This window comes from Nomascus leucogenys, chromosome 14, assembly GCF_006542625.1.
Source record: "Nomascus leucogenys isolate Asia chromosome 14, Asia_NLE_v1, whole genome shotgun sequence".
In the NCBI taxonomy this organism is placed as follows: Eukaryota; Metazoa; Chordata; class Mammalia; order Primates; family Hylobatidae; genus Nomascus; species Nomascus leucogenys.
Genome location: NC_044394.1, coordinates 7602109 through 7627199, shown reverse-complemented (window position 1 = coordinate 7627199; position 25091 = coordinate 7602109).

The window sequence follows — 25091 nt, the reverse complement described above, 5'->3', positions numbered from 1 at the left end:
TGTGTTTCCATCCAAGCTTCAGACTCTTTAAAGATCTGAAAGGATGAGAGAAGACAAGGGGAGAAATAGAAAATGAGACAGAATATTTAACTAAAAAGAAGGAGGAAGATTTAAAAAAAAATTAGGTAAATTCAGAGGATCAAAGCCAATGAGCCAGCTGTGACCCAGTGACTCGATGATATCAAAATACCAGTTCAGTGAATCTATGATGCTCTTGTTTCTTTTCTCCCATGGTCCAAGATGGTTCCGTGGCTTCAATCATCATATATGTCCTCATGCAATTTCATTCAATACTAGAAGTGAGGAAAGGAGTGTGGGCAGTGTCTTCCTGCATCTCTTGCCTTTAATCATGGAGAATAAATCTTTCCCCCAAACTCCGCCGTGGACGCCCCTATGTCTTACCAGTAATTACTGGATTTATCACATGACTACTACTAGCTGCTAAGTGGTCTGGGAACATGAATACTTAGCCTTTTCAGGTAATTTAGCAGGAATCAGGCAAGGAAGAAGTAATTAGGCATGACTGCTGAGTAGACAACTTGCAATGTCCACCATGTTATGGTAAAGTACTTGACAACATGAATGAATGTGATACGTCAAAAGCAGGAGACCCTTGAGAATGATGCAAGTCTGTCTTGTACGGAAAAATTTTTGTAATATCAGGGTCACAGACTCAAGTGTAGGTAATGTAAATGATAGAAGGACATAGGTGGGAACTTCCCTGACTAAAAGAAAACTGAATTTCATCTTCTTTCTTAATCCAGTGCAAAACTCTAGCATCTAACTTAAAGACAGGAAACCAATACTTTTCCCCCTCTGGAGAAACAGCAACCCCAGAAAAATAGGCCTCAATATATTGGCATTTGGGGGTCCTCCAGTGAATTGCCAGTTTTCCACCTGCTCCCCTAAAGTGAAGTCCATCAGCATAAGAGCTCTGCCTATACATAGAAGTTCTAATCTAATTTTAGTGCTTCAGATTACCAGGCATTTAAGAAAGGCTTTCAACATTAAAAAGCAAAAACAAAATAAATAGAAAAATGAATGAGACGAAAACAAAAATGATACAGAGAATGTAAGAAACCTTTACAAAAAACCCTTTAGTTCATGTAATTAGTATCTTTAGAGAGAAGCAAGAAGATACGATACCTATAAATTAAGAATAGAATTATATTTAAAAACTAGAGAACAAAAAAGAGCTTTTGGGAATTCAAATATGTTTACAGAAATTAAAACTTCAACAGAGGGATTGGAAAATCAAGTTGAGGAAATCTCCTCTGAATGTAGAATAAAAAATTAGGTAAACAACTGAAGAAAATACATAAGAGGCTTAGAAATTATTTCAGTAGGAATTCCCAAAAGAATGGCAAATACAAAGGTGAAAAAGTTATTGAAGAAATAAGTCTCTCAGATTGAAAAACAAACAAACATCGTCAGAAGAAATTAAATCCACACTAAACACTTTTTCATAAAATTTCAAAACCTTAAGAATAAAAAAGAGGTCCTTAAAGTCTCCAGAGATAAGGAATAGGTCACCCACAAAATAACAAGAAGCATAACAGCTTCAGATTACTCAAGAACAAACTGGATGCTACAGGAAAATTAAAAAATACCTTCAGCCAGGCCTGGTGGTGTATGCCTGTAGTCCCAGCTGCTGGGGAGGCTAGGGTGGAAGGATCACTTAAGCCCATGAGTTTGAGGCTGCAGTGATCTATGATCACACCACTGCACTTCAGCCTGCATAACAGAGTGAGACCCTATCTAGAGAGAGAGAGAGAGAAAGAAAGAAGAGAGAAAGAAGGAAGGAAGGAAGGAAGGAAGGAAAGAAAGAAAGAAAGAAAGAAAAGGAAGAAAGAAAGAAAAGGAAGAAAGAAAGAAAAAGGAAGGAAGGGAGGAAGGAAGGAAGGAAAGGAAAGGAAAAGGAAGAAAGAAAGAAAGAAAAGAAAGAAAGAGAAAAAGAGAAAAATAAAAGAGTGAGGGAATAATGTAACGACTCCCATTGACCTGTTTTTCAAATGGTTCCCTCAAATATCTAAAGATCCTTGGATAAACATTCATGTGTAAGATGCTGTGAGGATTGAAAAAAAAAAGGATGGTTACTCTCACTACTCCTATTCAACAACATACTGGAATGCTCAGCCAGTTAATTAAGGTAATAAAAAGAAATAAAAGGTGTATTAGTCCATTTTCATATTGCTGTGAAGAAATACCCAAGACTGGGTAATTTATAAAGAAAAAGAGGTTTAAAAGTCCAGGCACAGTGGCTCATGCCTGTAATCGCAACATTTTGGGAGGCTGAGATGGGTGGATTACTTGAAGTCAGGAGTTCAAGACCAGCCTCGCCACCATGGTGAAACCCTGTCTCTACTAAAATTACAAAAATTAGCCAGGTGTGGTGGCACACACCTGTAATCCCAGCGACTCGGGAGGCTGAGGCAGGAGAATCTCTTGAACCCAGGAGGCGGAGGTTGCAGTGAACTGAGATCGTGCCACTGCACTCCAGCCTGGGTGACAGAGTGATACTCCATTTCAAATAAATAAATAAGTAAAAATTAAACTAAATAAATAAAAGTTTGGCCAGACACGGTGGCTCACACCTATAATCCCAGCACTTTGGGAGGCCAAGGCGGGCAGATCACTTGAGGCCAGAAGTTCAAGACCAGTTCATAATGACAAGACTCTACTACAAGTACAAAAATTAGCTGAATGTGATGGCACACACCTGTTCCTGAGGCTGAGGCAGGAGAATTGCTTGAACTCGAGGGGCGGAAATGCAGTGAGCCGAGATTGCGCCACTGCACTCCAGCCTGGGTGACACAGTGAGACTACGTCTCAAAAACAAACAAACAAACAAAAAAACCTCCCACACACATACTTAAAAATATTAAAATACTGACAATACCAAGTGCTTACTAGGATGAGAAGCAACTAGAACTCTGACATTGCTGGTGGGATTACAAAATGATATTGCCACTCTGGAAAACAGTTTGGCAGTCTTATAATATGACAACAATTCTTAGGTATTTACCCTAGAAAACTTAAAAGCTTATATTCGCACCAAAACCGGTAAATAAATAGTTGAAATGGCTCCATTTATAATTTCCAAAACAACAACAATAAACAACTGGAAACAACCACATGTCCTTCAATGGTGAATGGATAAACATAATATTCCTCAGTGATAAAAAGCAATGAACTATTGATACATGCAACCACTTAGATGAATCTCAAAGGCATTATTGAATGAAAGAAGTTAGTCCCAAAATGTTACATACTGTTTGATTCCATTGATATGACATTCTCAAAAAGACAAGCCTATAGTGATAGAGAACAGATGTGTGGTTGCCAAGACTTAGGGATGGGAAGGACAGTGTGATTACAAAGGGGTAGCATGAGGGAGTTTTCGGAGGTAATGAAACTCTTCTGTATCTTGTGGTGCTTACCTAAATCAACGTGTGTTAAAATTCATAAAACTGTGACCAGTCACGGTAGCTTACACTTGTAATCCTAGCACTTTGGGAGGCCAAGGCAGGAGGATTGCTGGAGTCCAGGAGTTTGAGACCAGCCTGGACAACATACTGAGACCCTGTCTCTACCAAAATTTTAAAAAATGTTTTCATTAGCCAGGTGTGGTGGCAGCCTGCCAGTGACTTGGGAGGCTGAGGTAGGATGATCGCTTGAGCCTGGGAGGTCAAGGCTGCAGTGAGCTGTGATCATTCTATTGCACTCCAGTGACAGAGCAAGACCTCATCTCAAAAAAAAAAAAAATTATAAAATTGTCTACAAAGTCAACTTTACTGAATGTTAATTCAAAATTAAAATGAAAACATAAAGCTGTAAAGGCAAAGATATTTTCAGATATGCCAGGTTTTAAAAATTTACCTCCCACACACCCTTTCTCCAAAAGCTACTGAAAGATGTGCTTTTGTAACGGCATGATGAAGAAAATAAAGAAGAAGGAAAACACGGGATCCAGACATGAGAATCAACACAAAAGGAAAATGATGGAAACTTCTTAGGCAATGGTGAAGAGAAGTGCCAGGAAGACAGCTGTACTTCCAGGAAGACAGTGTGTTTCAGAAGTAACCTGTCCAGTTTGTGGTAGGATGACGTACTGCTCCCAGAGGACTGATATCAAGAGAAAAGCAGAATTGATAGATCATTTGGGGTGTCTGAACAAAAATTCAAAGAAGACTTTCAGTTCTGGTGGAAAATTTCAGAATGAACTAGTATATAGAAAACAACACAAACAAAAAAAAAGAGGCAATTATTAACTTCAGGAAATAAAAAAGTTGGAATGTAATTATAGTACAGTTTATGACTCACCTATCAATATTAATTGCATTATCTTGATAATATTAATGCCGAACCAATGGCATACCAAAGATGGCTGGTGAGAGCAGTCTGCCTCAAGTGCTGGCAATAAGAAGTGCATTACTGACCGGGCGCGGTGGCTCACGCTTGTAATCCCAGCACTTTGGGAGGCCGAGGCGGGCGGATCATGAGGTCAGGAGATTGAGACCACGGTGAAACCCCGTCTCTACTAAAAATACAAAAAAATTAGCTGGGCGTGGTGGCGGGCGCCTGTAGTCCCAGCTACTCGGAGAGGCTGAGGCAGGAGAATGGCGTGAACCCGGGAGGCGGAGCTTGCAGTGAGCCGAGATCGCGCCACTGCACTCCAGCCTGGGCGACAGAGCGAGACTCCGTCTCAAAAAAAAAAAAAAAAAGAAGTGCATTACTGAGGGTGACTTTAAAACAATCACAAAACTAGAAGTCAGTCTGGTTTTCATTGTCACTGTGCACTAGCAATTCTAAATAATGTCAATTATAAAATTCTTCTTTCCCCCCCACTGAAAATTTTTTGTCTAATTTATAATTTATAAATAATTTCTGAAGTTACTGTTGAGCTTTAACATTATATTTGCAAGCTTCAAATGAGCACTTTCTTATTATTTATCCTTTAATAAACATTTTATGTTTTACACGAAAGCTAACTGAGAAACTCCCAGTTGTACATTCCATCTCCAACACACACACATTCAGCTACAGGCAATTGTTTGAGAGTAAACTTATAATGGTTCAGAATCATTGTTCAGGTTCATTTCTAGTGCAGTTTATGTCTCCACCCCTGTGGTACCACACATTCCTGCTTTTAAACAGTAGATTAAAAATAATGCAAGCACAGTATTGTAATGACAAAGAAACATAACTTGAGTTCTTCATCTTGTCATTCTGTGCAAATCACTTGGAGTTTAAAAATAATGAAACAGTGCAAACAAAAAGGTACAATATAATGTTTTTGGTTGGTAAATGCCAGTTTTTGTTCATATATGATATGCTTTACTTAATTTAAATAATTTTAAAAACAATTTTTGGAGACGGAGTTTCGCTCTTACCGCCCAGGCTGGAGTGCAATGGCGCCATCTTGGCTCACTGCAACCTCCGCCTCCCAGGTTCAAGCTACTCTCCTGCTTGGAACTCCTGAGTAGCTGGAACTACAGGCACCCGCTACCACACCCAGCTGATTTTTGTATTTTTAGTAGAGACAGGATTTCGCCATGTTGGTCAGGCTGGTCTCGAACTCTTGACCACAGGTGATCCACCTGCCTCGGCCTCCTAAAGTGCTGGGATTATAGGGGTGAGCCACTGCGCCTGGCCTAAAATTTATTCTTTTTTTTAATTATTAGGTTTTTGTTTGCTTGTGTGTTTTGAGATAGAGTCTCGCTCTGTCGCCCAGGCTGGAGTGCAGTGGCGCGATCTCGGCTCACTGCAACCTCCGCCTCCCGGGTTCACGCCATTCTCCTGCCTCAGCCTCCCGAGTAGCTGGGACTACAGGCTCCCGCCACCACGCCTGGCTAATTTTTTTATATTTTTAGGAGAGGCGGGGTTTCACCACGTTAGCCAGGATGATCTCTATCTCCTGACCTCGTGATCCACCTGCCTCGGCCTCCCAAAGTGCTGAGATTACAAGCGTGAGCCACCGCGCCTGGCCATTAATTATTAGTTTTTAAAACTGAAGAATGAATCCAGAAAAATGTAATGTATAATTAGCGTTATTATTAGTAATTTCCTAAATGGTACCCTTTGGAGACATTTGTTTTATTTTTAAAGATCACTTAATAGTTATTGAACAATTACTTACCTAAAATAGTAATATATCAGATTGTAACTAAAGGACAAAAATTCTGTTACATAGTTATAAGAATTCTTTGATAAATAGTTATGCTTTTTGTCCTGCAGGAGCTTGGAAGAACTTGTGGTCATTTGTAATATTGTGAAACCAGCAACTGATTCAGTTTGTAATTACTCTGAATTTTATAAAGCAATTTGAAGTGAGGTACCCATACTAACATGAAACAATATTAATCCAGTGGACTTCAGTAAGGAAAAAAATGTAAAAAAGCAATATATGGCTCTATCTTGACATATATAATACCTTCAACATTACATAAAGTTACTGAAAAAGCTAAAAAATTACAAGCTGGTGCATCCAAAGCACCTAACACTAAAAACAACGCAATATTAGGATGATTGCTTTTTCTTTTTTAGTACTGCAATATTCATTTTTTATTTTTTACTGTTATTAGTTTTATGACGTTCAATAAAAGTTCACTGTTTCTTTTCCTTACTATTACCTATTAGTTTTATTGCATGATTATTATATTTTTATCACCTCTTAGGTGATAAAAAATGATCCAGTACAGGTGTCACGTATGTTGGCAGGCCTCTGCACTGGATCTTGAGTTAATGAAAATTGGTGATAATTATATGTGGAGGATGAGAGGAGGCTGAGTGTATGTATATGTGTGTTAGGAGGGGTCTAGTAAATCATCGAAAAACTCAGCTGCCATAGCAAGAAGTCACTGTTTGGGGGCTGTGAACATGACAGCAAACGAGACCGTTGTAAGAGGTAGGGATTACTCCCTCAGAGCTGTGAGGTTTGGATAAGTGAAAATAGGGAGCAGAGAAATGCAATTTTTCATTTAGGGCCAAGTGGTAAAACTTGACTTTTTAAATGATGTGCATGTCTTACTTTGAAAAGATATCATTACAAAGCCAAAAGGACTTAAGAATGAAGAAGAGCCAGAGGCGGTGGCTCACACCTGTAATCCCAGCACTTTGGGAGGCCAAGGCGGGTGGATCACCTGAGGTCAGGAGTTTGAGACCAGCCTGACCAACAAGGAGAAACCCCATTTCTAATTTAAAAATAAATACAAAATTAGCCGGGCTTGGTGGTGCATGTCTGTAATCCCAGCTACTTGGGAGGCTGATGCAGGAGAATCACTTGGACCCGGGAGACGGAGGTTGCGCAAGCTGAGATCGCGCCATTGCACTCCAGCCTGGGCAACAAGAGCGAAACTCCATCTCAAAAAAAAAAAAAAAAGAATGAAGACAGTGCAAAAAGATTGGGAAGTCAGCTTTAGACACTAATTATAAATGCTAGGAATTACAATTACAAAACAGAATATAAATAATGTAAATCCCAACAAGAGAAAAATCAACATAAGCAACAAAATTGAGAGATTGGCAAAGGGAGGAGGGAGGAAGTGTAACTGTGCTAACCATCTCACCTTTTATAGCAGGGGATCAATCAACACTGTCTGAAATCGAAATGTGTGAGGTTTGAAAAATCAGTGACTCCAACCTCTTTATGATTTTATGGTTTTCATAACCACTTGTCCTTAACCTTATAGGAATCCTTTTAGTAATTAATATCTCCTGGGGTGGAAACATTATTTAAAGTATAGCCATTCCTTCAGCTCTACTTCAATTTATTTTTCTTCTGTTGAATTTCATTAAAATGTCAGAAGCTTAATTTGTATTTTTGATAAAATGTAGAGTAAGGATTAATTTTTACAAAATCATTTTTGTCTAACCTTATCTAAAACTTTCTCTTTCTATCCATTTATTCTTCTTTTTGTTTATAAGCATAGAAAGATATTTGAAATAATGTTTACCAGTTACTGTCTTCACCCATTCTAAAATACTGATTTTTTTTTTTTCACATATAAAAAACTCTGAAATCTAGTGACCACACAATGGCTGACAGCCAGGTGGCAGCCATGAAGTAGTTGTCATTGCTGACATCTTCTGGTAAGATCAAGCAAGTTCCAGCATCAAAACTTCAAGCAGTGCCTTGGAAATAAAGTCCAGAGACAATAGCTGAGCACTCTTTTTTTTTTTTTTTTGAAACGGAGTTTCACTCTTGTTGCCCAGGCTGCAGTGCAGTGGTGTGATCTCGGCTCACTGCAACCTCTGCCTCCCGGGTTCAAGTGATTCTCCTGCCTCAGCCTCCCACGTAGCTGGGATTACAGGCGCCCGCCACCACACCTGGGTAATTTTTTGTATTTTTAGTAGAGACAGGGTTTTACCATGTTAGCCAGGATGGTATTGATCTCCTGACCTCATGAACTGCCCGCCTTGGCCTCCCAAGGCCTGGGATTACAGGCATGAAGCTGAGCACTCTTTTAAGAAATGTTGCATCATTGATACTCTTGATGCACAAAAGATATTGTATACACACACACACACACACACACACAAATGACTGAGTCAAAAAGTGATTCAGAAGAGTTGAACGCTAAATGTGAAGGTGTTTTAGAAAGATATTGGACCAATTTATTTCTTATATTTTTTGTTTATGTTTGTATATGAGTAACATGCTATAAAATATGTATTTATACAAGTTTAAAACAGCCCTTTAAATAAAAATTCTAGATTACATAAAGCATTTTGTTATGGTTTAATTGGTAGGATCTTTTTAGTGATATAAAAAATGATTTGAAGTATAATCAAAACCTAGATTTGATGAACTATCTTTTTTTTTTGAGGTGGAGTCTCACTCTGTTGTCCAGGTTAGAGTGCAGTGGCAAGATCTCAGCTCACTGCAACCTCCGGTTCAAGAGATTCTCCTGCCTCAGCCTGAGTAGCTGGGATTACAGGCACGCGCCACCACGCCCAGCTAATTTTTGTATTTTTAGTAGAGACAGGGTTTCTCCATGTTGGTCAGGCTGGTCTCGAACTCCTGACTTTGTGATCCACCTGCCTCAGCCTCCCAAAGTGCTGGGATTACAGGCGTGAGCCACCACGCCCGGCCTGAACTATGATATTTCGAAGTGACAGAACTGGGTGGTTTGTTTCTTCTTTAAACTTTTCCGTATGGCTTAATTTTATAATGAATATGTTATGAGGAATATTACATATCGTGTATATTATCATTACATATAAAATATATATAATGTATTATATGACATAAAATATGTAATTTATATATTATATATTATACATATTACATAATGAGTATGTAATAAATATGTAAAATTCTCCATATGGCTTAATTTTATTATGACTCTTTGATATAATAACTAGTATTTCACTTGAGCCATCTTGATATCGCTGTCCCAATATTGTTCATAGTCACCTTTGCTTAGCCTCACGCAGAAATTTCTCCTATTCTTCAGCTTTACAGTGTTTTGGCCGTTGTAGGTCAAGGATGGTTTTCTTCATGGTGGAAGTGCATACATATTAATATTTCAAAGCCGAGGAACTCCCTGACACTCTCTTGGGGCTGTGCCTTTCTAAGATCCTCTGTGTATTCTCTTCCCACCCGCATATCCTATATTCCTCTACCTTCTTCTTCCTTATCTATTTCAGGATTTTTGAAAGATGCTGGACACAAGTCACCAATGTTCTTGTGTTAGAAGAAGCATTCATGTCCTAAAGAGCAAGGGTGGTGTTTCAGGACCATGGACAGTAGCACACTGGTACAAACACCTAACAACGCTCCCAACGCTCACCTCACCCTGCAAGTCCCTCCAGAAGGGCCCATCAAGGCTGGCAGTGGACACCTTGCAGGTTAAATCCATGGTCTTCCTCCAAGTCAGGCTTAGAAAACTCCTCCCAACAAAATATCATAGTAGGCACTGAATAAATTGTGTTCAATTAATTAACACATTTATTACAGCAAAGGGTTATACTTATGTGCTCAATTCACCCAACAAATATTTACTTAAGCCCCTATTGTGTGACATGCATGAACCTTTCAGACAGGATGTTTTGTGACTGAGGCCCCTGTTTCATGGTGTGTAGCTGGTGTCTTATGAGTACGACAGTAGACGCTACATGGGGCTGCTTCCTGCCTGCATCTCTGGTAGAAAGTGAAGTCTAATACAATTTTTCCTGTTTTCTTCTGTTACAGTTCTGGACCACTTGTTTTTCCATCAACACTTCTTCTTCTCTCTTGATTTCTGTCACTCTCCCTAGAGCCTAAGACATCAGAGAATGCAAATAAGGTCTTTCTCCCTCATCTTCATTCCCAGCCCTACAGCACCATTTCAGATTTTGTACTGTGCAACCAAATCTTTCCCCACTCCTACTCCCATTTCCATCACTCTCCCTAGAGCCTAATACATCAGAGAATCAAATAAGGTCTTTCTTCCTCTGTCTTCGTTCCCAGCCCTACGGCACCTAACATTTCAGATTTTGTACTGTGCAACCAAATCTTTTCCCATTCCTACTCCCACTTCCATCCCTACTTCTTAAACAAGTACAAGTGTCTTAAAGAAAAAACACCTGCTTTTTGTCATTGTCTCTTCTGAAGTACCTAGCATAGAGCCTGGCTTGTAGTTGTGTGTCAGTAAATAAATGACTCAATCAATCAATGAGAATAAAAGCCCCATGAGGGTGGGGACTTTTGACTGTTTTATAATATGTTATACATTCAATAAATATATGTTCAATTAATTGATTAATAAATTAACATATTTATCTGTAATAAATATCACAGAGAAAGGTTATGCTTGTCTGCTCATTAATTCAACCAGCAAATATTTATTAAGCATCTATCATGTATCATACACTAGGATACATAACAGACAAAAGTCTTCGTGCTGTTGGAACTTACATTCTAGTGGGGGAAATAGAAAAGAAACAAGTAAATACAGAGAAAAACAGGATAATATAATTTGAGACAGTGCGTAGTGACGTAAAGAAAATAAAGCAACAATGAACAGTGGTGGTTATTTTGGGTCACATGGTCAGGAAAGGTCTCTCTGAAGGATGGCATCTGGGCAGAGACTTGAATGTGGTGAAGGAAAGGCAAGTATCAGGGGAAGAGGGTCTCACGGAGAAAATCAAGTTTAAAGGCCCTGGGCTGGAATGAATGTTTGAGGAACACAAGAACCCAGTGTGGCTGTAGGGACTGAGAGTGGGGGAGGGTGATAAAAAATGAAGTCAGTGAAATCACGTTAATTATTTACATATTAATTTACAGATCAGCTCTGAACCACAAAACACACACACACAAAAAAAAATATGAAAGGGTACACAGCCACGGTGGCTCGCGCCTGTAATCCCAGCACTTTGGGAGACAGAGGTGGGTGGATCAAAAGGTCAAGAGTTTGAGACCACCCTGGCCAACATGGTGAAACCCCATCTCTACTAAAAATACAAAAATTAGCCGGGCATGGTGGTGCATGGCTGTAATCCCAGCTACTCGGGAGGCTGAGGCAGGAGAATCACTGGAATCTGGGAGTTGGAGGTTGCAGTGATCCAAGTTCACGCCACTGCACTCCAGCTTGGGTGACAGAGTGAAACTCCATCTAAAAAAAAAAAAAAAAGGTACATAGTAAAGTATCCCTCCCATCCATGTCACCCTGCCACCTAGTTCCCTTCCTGATAGGCAACTAATGTCATTGGTTTCTTGTGTGTCCTGTGCATATATAAACAAACACATATATTTATATATTAATCACCCTCTTTTATAGAACTAGTAATATACCGTACGCTGTTCTATACTGTGTTCTTTTCTCTTAACATATCTTGAAAATCTTCCTAAATACTTTGTTTGCAACTGTGTGTATTGTGAGGATGTCCTGTAACTTGTTTAACCAATCCCCTACTCGTGGTAATTATATTTTTAATATTTTGCTATCATGAAAAACCTACCACAAGCCTTTATACCTAAGGCTAAGGCTTTGGTGTAAGATCAACCAGGGTTCAAAATCTGGTTTTTACTTAGAAGCTAAGTGACTTTGGGGTGCCATGTGGGCTCTGTTCTCTGTTTCCTCAGCTGCAAAATGAGGATACTAATACTATCATGGCAACCTTCTGGGGAGATGTATGTGAAGTGCTCAGCACATTACTTAGCCCAAGAGAGTAATATTGTCCTAACAAAATTCACTACATACTGAGTGCTGCTGTGTACTGGGCTCCAAGCTGAGAATTCACATGTTATCTCGTTTCATCTTCACAACCCTAAAAGGTAAGGACTACTATTCCACATTTGCCAAAGAGTAACTGAGAGGTTAACCAACATGCCTCTCAAGTCCTGGAGAAGCAGAAGTGGATTCAAACCCAGGGTTTGCTGACATCAGAGACCTGCTCCAAACCATTACATCCATCTGCTGGAGCTCAACAAATGTAGTTAACATCATTATCACCATCATCATCACTGTCACCATCACCATCATCATCACTGTCACCATCACCATCATCATCACTGTCACCATCACGTCACCCACCACCATCACCACCATCATCATCACCATCACTGTCACCGTCACCATCACCGTCACCGTCACCATCACCATCATCACTATCATCATCACTGTCACTATCACCATCATCACCATCACTATCACCAGCATCACCATCATCAACAGCATCACCATCATCATCACCATCATCACCGTCACCATCACAATCATCACCATCATCACCATCATCATCACCATCATCACCATCACTGACACCATCACTATCATCATTATCACCATCACCATCACTATCACCATCATCATCATTGCCATTACTTGAGTTAGGCCCATTGATCTCTGACTTGGCCTTTGCTTGCCTTTGTCTTCACATTCCCAAGCAGATGATGCAAATTTTTCCAGAAACAATTTTTTTTTGTTAATTTCCGGCCATTGTTTTTTCTAATTTTGGCTGCCTGTGCGTGCATGTGTGTGTGTACACACACACTCACACTCAGGCTGACCAAGGGGTCTGACCACAGACCACAGCATCTTTTGGGGATGGTCCACATGTCATCATTGTCTTGGCAACATCAATAGCTCAGGCCAGCTGAGATAGTGAGTTGAGTGGGGAAGGTGGTCTCAGGTGGCTGTAGCCCATCTCTCCCACTCCCCACCCCACTACTGGGAATAGTAGATTGAGAAGAAAAAGAATAAAAATCAGCAGCCAGCTAGTGAGTGTGTTATCTCAAATCCTCAAGATAGGTGCTCTCCAATCCCTTTTACAGATAAGGAACCTGAATCATAACAGAGCTAAGGTGAGTTGCCCAAGGCTAAAGCCAGTGCATGGCCAAGCCAAGATTCTAATCCAGGTCCGGGGAGATGGAGCATGGTTGTATTATGGGGAAACAGTCAGTGTTACCATCCCCAAATCCCAAGAACTAGGGTCAACTGGAGAGAGGCAGAGAGCCAAAAGTAGTCTCTGTCTTCCCAGCCCCCTCCCCTCCCCTCTAGGCCTTCTCTGAGGCCGCCACATGTGCCAAGAAATCCACCAAGGCTTTCTCTCCACTTTCCTTCAAATTGTGAAATCCTGCCCTCTTCAGGTGTACCTTCAGGATGGGTTCGTTATGTCACTATAACAAATGAACCCCAAATCTCATGTTGGGCATGGGAGGGCAGATGGATCTGCTTATCTTCATCCCTCGGGAACCCAGGTTAATGAGACTTCATTCATCTTGGTGGGTAGGGGTTGTGGCAATTCAGCATGGGTTCTTACAGCTCCTGCCTAGATGTGACAGATGTCACTCATCCACATTCCATTAGTCAAGGTAAGTGCATGGTCCACCTACCTCAATGTGTGCCTGGAGGCGAAAAGAAATGTTCAGTGGGCAGCATTGGTGACTACCCCAACCAAAGGCAGTGCCCCTCACTGGCCCCTGGTCTGACCCCCTCCACACCACTTTGTGGCCTGCTCCAACTTCTCTGCTACCCCACTGGTGCATGCACACCTAGCCTTTATGGGCACTCTCTCCTCTCCCCCAAGGTCACGAGGAGCAGTGGACATAGCTACAGAGTCCACAGGGTGCTATTCAGCCACAGGGGTCCAGTTGCTTTGTTGCAGCACCAATCTTGGGCTAGAATTGCAGGAGGTCCCAGGAAGGCTCCCCGTGCCTCTCACTGGGCTGAGAGTGCCACACAAAGCCAGAGAGTCCTCCCAATCCCCTCCCAGGCCTGGGCTTTCTCAGTTGGTCAAGCACAAATGAGACAGTCTGCTCTCTTAGGAAGTTTGGGGCCTGAATGAAATGATCAGACATCACACACAGCCTGGAGCACAGGTGGGTGATACGGGAGGCAGGAGGAGTGAGTGTGTGGAGATGGAGGGAAGGACCACCCAGGGGCCAGCCCAGGGAGGCCAAGCCATGGTGCCCTTGACTTAATTACGGAGGACATTAGCATGGGTGTTCAGAAATAAAGCAGAAAAGTAGGTTAGGGTGAGATTGTGGAAGGACTGGGTGCTGGGAAAATGAATTTAGTGTTTATCTAGGAAAAAAAATCAGAAGCCACTGAAGGACCGAGGATGGAAGAGCACTGCAGTCAAGCATGGACCCTCAAGGGCCCACCTGGCCTCAACCCGAGGGAGGGATGGGGACAGGGAAGCCAGGGAGGCCAGGAGGCTTTTGGAACAGCCCAGGCAGGAGTAACAGAGGAGCATAGAGAGGAGGGAACTCACAATCCACTGAGGAACACGCTAGCTGGGGACATATGTCATCAGCCCTGTGAGCTCCCCTACACACAGACACTGACACACAGACGTCTCCTTCAGTGTCCACAAGCCCCACAGGCACTGACAGGAGGGACCCAGGGCCATGGCCTTCTGTTTGGGGTCAGGAGTGGGAGAGTGTCAGGAAGGATCTGGAGCACGGGCAGCTTCAGGGAGTGCCTCACATCAGGGACCAGGGCCAAGGATAAACAGTTGATGGTGTTGAATACAGAATCACACACACACACACCCCACTGGGCTCAGAGGCAGGCAGACCCTGATCCAAATCCTGGCTTTGCTTCCTACTAGCTGTGAGATCTTGTGCAAGTCTCTCAACCTCTCTGAGCCTCAGTTTTCTCTTCCATAAATTGTCGAAGATAAGATCAACCTCCTGACTTGTTGTGAGGCTTACAAAGAAATAGTAATAGCTATGATAGGCATGGCAAAAATGGCTATGCATTCTTGCCTACCTGTACCTATGCCCCTGCAGTGGGACCTCCTAGTTCCTCCCATCAAGAGGTGAAGTCCATTGCTCAACCCCTTGGATCTGGGTAGATCATTGTCTTTGGACAAAGGGACAATAGCAAAAGCGAATCTAGAATAGACGTGAAAAGTGCTCATCACAGGGGCTTGCTCTCTTGTGCTCTAGGAACCCACAAGCTCAGGCTAGCCTGCTGGAGGAGGAGAGACATGTGGCCCAGTTGCTTTCTTCACTCCAGTCAACAGCCAGCAAATGCCCAGGAAACAGAGCCACCTCACTGACACAAGGCTGACTTCAGGTCCAGGAGTGAGCCCAGCCGTGGCCAGCAGAACTGCTCAGCCCAAATCGCCAACCTGCCAATCATGAGTAAATAGATGGCTGCTGTTTAAAGCTGTAAACTCAATTGATGGGCTTAGGCTTTGCCCAAGATGAAGTAACATGAACCAGATTTATCTTCCTGCCTGAAACAGCCAAAATAACCAGGCAAGAATCTGGACATGGGGTGGATCACAAAGGATGGTGATGCGAGAGATGGGAAAACCACATGAACTCCACGACAGCCCCAGCTCACAGCCTAGAAAAATGTTTCCAGGCCACAGTACAGACAAGGGGAACCCAGGTGGAGCCAGGGAGCTTCTGAGTTGAGGAGACACAGCAGAGTCCCAGGAGATCAAGGTGGTCAGAGTTCTTAGGACAGAGTACTGGGGAGGAGAGAGCTGCACAGAGAGCCTCAGAGATGTGCAGAGGGTGCCCCTCAAGTATTCAGCAGTGTACTCATCAGCTCGTGCGTGTGAGGAAACCACCCGAGGAGAGAACAGTGCACAGGACTCACACAGAGCCAGAAACAGTGCCCGCTGCCTCCAGCTAGACTGGAATTGAGTAGAATATGCGGGAAGGCCACGCCTTGACAGTGGGGAATAATTGGTCCGAGACAGAACACTCCTCCGGAATTCCCTAATAAAAGCAAGACCTAAAAGGATCAGACTGTTTCCAAATAATTGCATCCAAGAAAAGCTAACTGATGTGGAAACTAAAACATATGAGTGCTCATGATATTCCAGCAACTTTAAGTATATGTAAGCATTTTACATATATTACTACATTTATATTACTTTATTTACAACAATGCTCTGAAAGAGCTGCTATTATTACCTCCATTGTACAGATGGTAGTCTGTGCATACACAGTACCTGGCACATAGCATGTTCAATAAATAAATGTTTTTTCCTCCAACTTGCCATCCTTGTTCCCTGTCTGCAACCATTAACAACCAAATGACTTTTCCCGAGTTCTACATCCACTACAAAGATTATGGCTTTAGGAAGGCAAAAACTTCAGCATTCAGGAGGAAAGTGGTCCCTGGAATTCTGAGTCCTGGATGAAGAGTCAGGAGTGATGACTCCAGCCTGGCCCTGCCACCACCTTGCAGGGTGACCCTGAGCCAGCCTTAACTTCTCTGGGCCTGATTCGCCACATTGCAGACGGGTGAATTCAGATCAGGTTTTCCCCAAAGCAAACTTCTCACTCTAGAGGCCAGGATGCCTCAACCATCCTCAGGCTAAAACTCTGATGGTAGAGGATGGCAAAGTTGAGGAAAGAGTGCATTCATCTCCACTTGAATACACATGTACGCACGCTCACACGCACACACGCGCGCACCCATACACACCTCTGAGTTGCCAGCCTCTAATTGAACCGCTCTCTGGCCCTGTGCAGCATTACCCACATCAGCCAGAAGATGGTGCTGCTTCTCCATGCGAGTTCAACCACATTCGTTCAAAACTTAGTGGTTGAGCACCTGTGCCCAAAACGTTGTGCTGGGCGGTGTGAATACCAAGGGGATTACAATATGGATCGCTCTTTCCAGAACTTTACACTGTAGTGACAAACGACCAAAGGTACTATGAAATGAATTGGGACTTTGCTGGGATGAAACGAAATATTACTGAAAAGTGCCAGGCACGAGCTGCTTTACAACACTTCTTTTTAAGACTTGGGGCTCCTTCCCCAATGTATACATATGTCAGAACATCATGGTGCACACCATAAATATATACAGTGTTTACCTGTCAATTAAAAAAATAAACATTTAAAAATAAAAATAGGTGGCCGGGCACAGGGGCTCACACCTACAATCCCAGCACTTTGGGAGGCCAAGCCAGGTGGATCACCTGAGGTCACGAGTTCGAGACCAGCCTGACCAACATGGTGAAACCCCCATCTCTACTAAAAATACAAAAATTAGCCAGGTGTGGTGGCGCATGCGCCTGTAATCCCAGCTACTCAGGAGGCTGAGGCAGGAGAATTGCTTGAACCCAGGTGGCGGAGGTTGCAGTGAGCCAAGATCACGCCACTGCACTCCCACCTGGGTGACAGAGCAAGACTCTGTCTCAAAATAAAAATAAAAATAGGCCAGGCGCAGTGGCTCACACCTGTAGTCGTAGCACTTTGGGAGGCCGAGGCAGGCGGATCACCTAAGGTCAGCAGTTCGAGACCAGCCTGGCCAATATGGTGAAATCTTGTCTCTACTAAAAATACAAAAATTAGCTGGGTGTGGTGGCAGGCACCTGTAATCCCAGCTACACGGGAGCCTGAGGCAGGAGAATCACTTGAACCCGGGAGTCGGAGGTTGCAGTGAGCCAAGATTGCACCACTACACTCCAGCCTGGGTGATGGGGCAAGCTCCATCTCAAAAATAAATAAATAATAAAATAATTAAAATAAAAGTAAACAACAACAAAAACCCCAGGGACTCTAATTTTCAAGACGATAAAACTACAAACTGGTAAATGTTTATTTGATTTCCACTTCTCTGTGGCCCTCACAGCACAGGGCACCTGACTGATGATCAGTAAGTTTGCATTGATTGATTGATTGATTGATTGATTGAATTATAACTGCAGACAGAAACCTAAGGGCTAAGCCAGAATGGCAGGAACAAAGAGAGCCCTCAGCCCAAATGCTGCAATTCCTAGATGAAAAATGAGGCCCAAAGAGAGAAAGGAAGAAAAGCCATGTGCCTGGCCCAAGGGAGGTGCTTCCTAAACATTTGCCAAATTCATAAAGTGCTTTTGCCTATGTCATCACTTACTCCTCGAGGTAGTAGTTTTTATTCCCACTTTCCAGATAAGAAAACTGAGGCTGCCACAAGGGATCTGGCCAAGTGACAATGTGACTTCAAAGTACTTTGTACCCTTCCTTCTAAGCATAAGAGTTTACATTTTGATTGTGCTTGATAGTTTGGCAAGCACTTTCATAGACACACTTTCACTTCCTTTAATCCTCTGTTAAGGAACAGAGCAGAAAGTGAGGGCCACCACGTCAGAGACAATTGCTTTTCTCCAATACCAGTTTATTTTTAACTCAGGTGTTCTTGGGGGTATAAGAATCACTAAAATAAATTATTTGGTGTTTTCATTTGCTGTATTTTTAAAAATGAACTCTGGGCTGGGCACAGTGGCTCACACCTGTAATCCCAGCACTTTGGGAGGCCAAGGTGGGCGAATCACCTGAGATCAGGAATTCGAGACCAGCCCGGCCAACATGGTGAAGCCCCGTCTCTACTAAAAACACAAAAAGTAGCCGGGCATGGTGGCAGGTGCCTGTAATCTCAGCTACTCAGGAGGCTGAGGCAGGAGAATTTGCTTGAATCCAGGAGGCGGAGGTTGCAGTGAGCCAAGATCACGCCACTGCACTCCAGTCTGGATGGCAGAATGATACTCTGTCTATGGCCGTCTTAAAACAAAGACCTGCCTCCCAGTCCAGTGGCCCCATTTGTATTTGTTTACCTGTGGCTTTGGCTACTTTAATTATTCAGAGCTAATGAGGAGGGAAAACACACACACACACACACACACACACACACACACACACACAGAGGTAGACCTGATCCCTAAATGATGTGCTCACACCACGTGGAAACCAAATGACCCCAAGATGTGTTGTTAGAAGGGAAGATTTGTAAGGGTTCTAATCAAGGAAAACTGTGGGGAGAGGTCAGTGGCCCACCTAGCAAGCCCCAGCACAGCATGTCCAGGGAGAAACTGTGCTCCGGCTGACAGGTGCTCATTCCTGGCAGGAGGTGTGACTTAGATACAAAAAGAAAAAAAAATACATTTGTGTTTTTTCATTTGAATTTTACAGGTTTTGCAATTCTGCTTGTATTTAGTTTGTAAATTTGCTTTGAGTGTTATAGTCACATAAGAGTTATATGCATATAGTTATACGTGGTTACATACTTAAGTAATATTATAACAAAATTGACTGGTCAACACCAGGAGTCCTTGGGAATTTTTTCCCATTAAAAGGATTGTGCACACAGACTGGAGACACACTGGTCATATTTCCTTCCCTTGAGGAAGGGACAGGAGTCACAGACATTTTTTCCACTGAATGGGAAGAAGCCCTCTCCCTAGAGAACAAGGGGTTCACTCCCAGCACAGAAGCACAGCAGGAGAAAGGTAATCCCTTATCTCATACCCAGGCCTTCCCTGCAGGCAGGCTGGGGGCTGTTTGCTTTGAGGCAAAGAGAGGGTTCCCAGGAGAAGATGGGCAACTGGAAATATCAGCTACTGAATTACTGTGTATCAGCTGCATAAATAGTTACTAGTTATATACTAGTTACATATTATACAACTAGTATTTACTTAACTCTATGCTATGGACAAGGTGATGGTACCCTAAGAGGAGAAGATGTAGATTAAGGGGTGAGGGAGTGTGTGTGTGTTTCATGTCCTCTTCCTCCAGAACAGGCAGAGGGTAACCTGAGCAGGCTCTGTCCAGCTGGGGTGAGTGCTGAGGTCCTGCCCTTGTGCCCTTCTCCTCCTTGTCCGGGGTCTCCCACAAGGGATAATCTCTGGAACTGGACACATCTTTTCCACTCATACCAGCCAACATTTATTATGGTGTCCTGTTATGTGCTAGACATTTCTCTATACTCCTTTATTCACACCAATATTTACAAACCCACCGTATTGGTTACATATCGCTATGTAACGAATTACCCCAAAATGTAGTGGCTTAAAGCAAGAAACATTTATTATCTCACAGGTTTTATGTGGTGTTTTATTTCTGGCCTCTTTCACTTTCCATGTTTTCAACGATCATCTATGTTATAAGCATGAACAGTTATAAGCATGAAATGCTGTATTGTATTGTAAGCATTTTCGTGGCTGAACAATATTCCATTGTATGGAATACCACATTTGTTTATCCATACATCAGTTGATAGACATTGTTAATATTTGGATAGCATGTATTTTTCCTTCCTCATAATTACATTCTCTAGATAGATAGATAGAGAGATAGAGAGATAGAGAGATTAGATAGATAGATAGATAGATAGATAGATAGATAGATAGATAGATTAGGTTGCCCTAAACTCCAACCCCTAAAGTCAATCCCTTCCCAGAGGATTAAAGTTTATCCAAATCTCACTTTGTGCATGTATTTAAATGCGTATGTGCCTGTGTTAGTTATCTATTGCTGCATAAGAAATTACTCCAAAACTTAGTGGCTTAAAGCAATGATAAATATTTACTATTTCACACAATATCTGGGGGGTCAAGAATTCCAGAGTGGTTTAGCTGAGTGGTTCTGACTTATGAGGTTGCAGTCAAGATGCTGGCAGGGAGCCAGGTATGGTGGCTTATGCCTGTAATCCCAGCATTTTGAGAGGCCAAGGCAGGAGGATTGCTTGAGGTCAGGAGTTTGAGACCAGCCTAGGCAACACAGTGAGACCCCATCTCTACAAAAAATTTTTAAAAATTATTTGGGCATGGCAGTGCACAGCTGTAGTCCTAGCTACTCAGGAGGCTGAGGCAGGAGGATTGCCTGGGCCCAGAAGTTTGAGGTTGCAGTGAACAATGATCATGCCACTGCACTCCAGCCTGGGTAACACAGTGAGATCCTGTCTCAAAAAAATAAATAATAGGCCAGGCACAGTGACTCACGCCTGTAATCCCAGCACTTTGGGAAGCTGAGGTGGGCGAATCACCTGAAGTCAGGAGTTTGAGACCAGCCTGGCCAACATGGTGAAACCCCGTCTCTACTAAAAATACAAAAATTAGCTGGACGTGGTGGCGCACGCCTGTAATCCTAGCTACTTGGGAGGCTGAGGCAGAAGAATTGCTTGAACCCCAGAGGCAGAGGTTGCAGTGAGCTGAGATTGCACCACTGCACTCCAGCCTAGATGACAGAGCAAGACTCCATCTCAAATAACTAACTAAATAAATAAATAAAAAGAATGCAGGGGCTGCAATTATTTGATGGCTTGACTGGGACTTTCCAAACGTCTCACTCACATGGATAAAGAGACAATCATTGGCCATTGGCAAACCTCAGTTCCTCTCCTTCTAAGGTTGCCATATTTAGCAAATAAAAATATGGAATAGGCAGCTAAATTTGCATTTCAGATAAATAACAAATACATTTTAGTATTAGTATATCCCAGATATTGTGTGAGACACAATCATACTAAAAATACTAAGAAATATGACTTCTTATTAGGGCTGCTTGAGTACACTCATAATGTGGTAGCTGGCTTCCACCAGCATAAGTGGCTCAAGAAAGCATAGCAGAAACAAAAATATCTTTTGTGACCTAGCCTTGAAAGTCACACACCATCAATTCTGCAACAATTCTTTTGGTTACACAGGTCTGTCCTAATCAATATGAGTGGGAACAATATAAAAGGATGAATACTAGGAATTAAGGATCACTGGGAGTCATCATAGGGTCTATCTACCATTGTTTTCATAGAAAATAATATTGGTCTGTGTGTGTATATGTATGTTATGTATTTTTTAACATGAGAGTAATTCTGTATCTATTTGTTCTGCAACTTTTTTTCACTCAGCAATTCATTTTGGAGCTCTTTACATATCAGAACATGTAGTATTGCTTGATTCTCTTTGCTTTCTGCCTATTATTTTATAATATACATTGTCATATTTAGCCATTCCTCTGTTGTTGTACATTTAGGCTGTTTTCCAAAGCTTACTACTACTTTATATACAATGCTATAACAATCTTCTACATGCCTTACATTCATGTCCATACATTCAAAAAGTTAGAAGGAATATTGAGACTATTAGGTGGAGACATGGAAGATTTACATAAGACCCATATTAACTTCTATAGGTAAAAACTACAATATATAAGATAAAAAAATACATTTAATGTGATCAATAACAGATTAGACATTGCCAAAAAAAGAGTAGTGAACTTGAAGACAATAGAAAATATCCAAAATAAAATATGGAGAAAGGAAAAACTGAAAAAGATGGTAAGTAAAGATAATTGGGGGACAATTTTCAGCAATCTAAATACATGTAATTAGAGTCCCTGAAGGATAGGAAAGGAGAGAGAGAACATATATTTAAAGAATAATGGCTGGAAATTTTCCAAAGTTGATGGAAACTATGCAACTACGGGTTTTCTTAGCTCAAGGAACCTCAACACAAGCAACATGAAGAAAATTACATCATGATGTATCATACAGAGATAAGATTGATAACAGACTTCTTGACAGAAAAATGCAAGCATGTAGACAGTGGAACAGTATCTTTAAAGTACTAAAAGAAAAAAAAAAACTATCAACCTAGGATTCTACACCCAGAAAATGTATCTTGCGAAATAGAAGATGAAAGAAACACTTTTCCGGAGATACAAAAGATGAAGTAAATCATCACTAGCTGATGGCCCCTAAAAAAAAAAAAATGTTAAATTATGTCCTTTGAGCAAGGCAGAAATAATACTAGACTGAAATCTGGATACAGGCAAAGGAATAAAGATCACCAAAAATCATAACCATGTGGATATATTAAAAAAAATTTTTTTTCTTATTTAAATTTCTTGGCTGGGTGTGGTGGCTCACACCTGCAATCCCAGCACTTTGGGAGGCTGAGGCAGGTGGATCATGAGGTCGGGAATTCAAAACCAGCCTGGCCAACATGGTGAAATCCTGTCTCTACTAAAAATACAAAAATTAGCTGGGCGTGGTGGTGCACCTGTAATCCCAGCTACTCAGGACGCTGAGGCAAGAGAATCACTTGAACCCAGGAGGCAGAGGTTGCCGTGAGCCGAGATGGCGCCACTGCACTCTAGCCTGGGCGACAGAGCAAGACTGTCTCAAAAAAAAAAAAAAAAAAAAAAATTCTTTAAAAGATAATTGGCTATTTAAAACAAAAAAATACAAATATATTGTGGAGTTTACAACATATTCAGAAGTAAAATATATGACATCAATAGCATAAACACTGGGATGGTTTTTCCACTACAGTTATGGGTCACTTAGCTTTCAGGAGACATACAGAGAAATGCATCATTAGGCAACTTTGTCATTGTGTAAACCTCATAACGTACTTACTCAAATCTAGATGGTGTAGCCTACTACACACCTAGGCTGTATGTTTAGCCTATTGCTCCTACGCTACAAACCTGTACACCATGTTATGGTACCAAATACTATAGGCCATTGTAACTCAATGGTAAGTATTTGTATATTTAAACATATCTAAACACAGAAAAGACACAATACAAATACGATATAAAAGGTTTTAAGAAGTACACCTATATAGGGCACTTACCATAAATGGAGGTTTCAGGACTGGAAGTTTTTCTGGATGACACAGTGAAGTTAGTGGTGAGTGAATATGAAGCCCTAGGACATTACTGTACACTGGTGTAGACTTTATAATTACTGTATGCTTAGGCTACACTAAATTTATTTTTAATGTATGTTTTTCTTTTTTTTTTTTTTTTTTTGAGACAGGGTCTCACTCTGTCACGCAGGCTGGAATGCAAGGGTGCAGTTACGGCTCACTGCAGCCTCGATTTTCTGGGCTCAGGTGATCCTCCCACTTCAGCCTCCTGAGTAGCTGGGACTACAAGCACATGCCACTATGCCCAGCTAGTTTTTTGTATTTTTGTAGAGATGGGATTTCACTATATTGCCCAGGCTTGTCTCAAACTCTTGGGCTCAAGAGATCCTTTCATCTTGGCCTCCCAAAGTGCTAGTGTTACAGGCATGAACCACCATGCCCAGCCATGTTTTTCTTTCTTCAATATAAATTAACCTTAGCTTCCTGTAAGTTTACTTTATAAACTTCATTTTTTTAACTTTTTGACTCTTATGATAACATAACTCAAAACAAAAACACTTTGTACAGCTATACAAAAAATATTTTCTTTACATCCTTATTCTATAAGTGTTTTTCTATTTAATTTTTTTCTTTTTTTTACTTTTTAAACTTTTTGGTTTAAGACTAAGACACAAACACACACATTAGCCTAGGCCTACATAGGGTCAGGATCATCAATATGACTATCTTCCACTTCTATATCTTGTCTTACTAGAAGGTTTTCAGGGGCAATAACACACATGGTCATCTCCCGTGGTAACAATGCCTTCTTCTGGAATATACCTCCTGAAGGATCTGCCTGAGGTTGTTTTACAGTTAACTTTTGATATAATTAGAAAAAGTATACTCTAAAATAACAGTCAAAAGTATAATATAGTAAACACATAAATCAGTAATACAGTCATTTATTATCAAGTATTGTATACTGTACATAATTGTATTTGCTATACTTTTTATAACTAGCAGTGCAGTCGGTTTGTTTCCACCATCATCTCACAAATATGTGAGTAATGCATTGTGCTATGAGGTTAGAATGGCTATGATGTCACTAATTATATCAAAAGTTAACTGTAAAACAACATACCACTTCACATATATAGTCACGCATCACATAACATTGTTTCAGTCAGTGATGAATCGTATATACAATGGTGGTCCCATAAAATTATAATGTAGCTGACCACCATTGTATATACGATGCATCATATGTATGATGTTATCACTTGAAGTTGGACTGT